General features: G+C 42.7%; 1 non-coding gene across 1 annotated transcript; it reads right to left on the reverse strand.

Annotated features, from left to right (window-relative positions):
• Nucleotides 1-344: 344 nt before the first annotated feature.
• TRNAE-CUC (transfer RNA glutamic acid (anticodon CUC)) lies at nt 345-418 on the reverse strand. Its single transcript has one exon. It is a non-coding gene; the product is annotated as a tRNA-Glu (tRNA).
• Between the last annotated feature and the right edge of the window lie 993 nt (nt 419-1,411).

Below are 1,411 nucleotides of genomic sequence, written 5' to 3' on the forward strand. Positions count from 1 at the left end.
ATTCCATTCCTCTAATTCCCTTCCAGATGTAACCACAATTCTCAATTTAGAATTTATCTTTCTTTTTTCAATCAAAATTTTTTTTTTAATCTGTAAAAATAGGACAGAGGTGCAAATGCAAGGTACATAATGTTTTCTTCTGTTTTCCTCAGTGTGTTGGGAAGAACTCAGACCTCCTGTAGGAACATAGTTCCACACTAAATTCAAGCTGAAGAAGAGAAATCTTACCTATTTTCATGGGTGGAAGTACCTGCTCTCTATCTGATATTAGTAAATTCCAGTTTAAAAAGAATTCTTTATTTATTTGGCTGTGCTGAGTCTTAGTTGGGGCAACTGGGATCTACTTCCCTGACCAGGAGTTGGAACCTGGGCCCCCTGCATTGAGAGCACAGAGTCTTAGCCACTGGACCACCAGGGAAGTTCCAGAAAATTCCAGGTTTTTGTTTTCTCCCCTCCAAAATCAAGACACCATGCACAGAATCTATAGTAGGAATAAGCTCTAGCCTGTTACTCTGACATGGGCAGGCTCCTCTTGGAGAGGGGTCTGCTGGAGACGAGCAGACAGAGCCCAAGGCCCAGAGAGCACTCTGCCTCCTTTCTGTGCTTCCATTTCAGCCAGGCAATGGTTTTACGTCTTGTGTCATTTCTTTCCCATAGCCTTCATTTCAGACTGCAGAGGGGAAGAGATCATATATGCAGATTTTCCTTCCCCAAACAGCTTTCCAACTGCGTACGACAAAGGCAAAAAACAAGGCAATCTCCCCCCACACACAATTCTGCTCTTCCATCATTCTACAGGACAAAGGACACTCCCTCAATAGCTTTCTTCTTCCATCAAAGAGAAAGCAGGAGCCAAGATTTCCAAAGGCACCTGTGGCTGGTTCCTAGGTGCCCCAGAGCAGGCTTCAGTTTAGCACAGGAACAAATTCCATTCATTGAGAATGTACTTTGTCAGTCACAAGTTTCTTTATATATATCTAATTTAATTCTAGCAAAAGCCATCTAAGGTTTATATAATAATTTTCCTCATATTACAGATTAAGGGGTGGAGGTTAAGTAATTCTGTTCTTAAACTGTGATTTCTTGAGGCAAAGGAGATGTTCAAGAACAGTACTGGTCAGTAGGAAGTGTTATCTGGGAGCAGGAAGAAGCAGCATGAAAACGTGGGGAGAAAAGGAGAGGTGATGGGGTAAGAGCAAATTAAGAGAAAGAAAAACACACATCCCAGGAAGAACTGCCACTCATCACCATTGCTCAGTCTGGGCCATGCCCTAGGGTGTGTGTGAGAGTGTGTGTGTGTGTGTGTGTGTGTGTATATGTAAACAAATCTTCATAGCAACCATCTGGTTTCTGTCTTCTTATGACAATGCAGGCTTGCAGTGCTAAATACGGGCATTGGTGAGGATGAGTG

The sequence above is a fragment of the Ovis canadensis genome, chromosome 1, assembly GCF_042477335.2.
Source record: "Ovis canadensis isolate MfBH-ARS-UI-01 breed Bighorn chromosome 1, ARS-UI_OviCan_v2, whole genome shotgun sequence".
Classification (NCBI taxonomy): domain Eukaryota; kingdom Metazoa; phylum Chordata; class Mammalia; order Artiodactyla; family Bovidae; genus Ovis; species Ovis canadensis.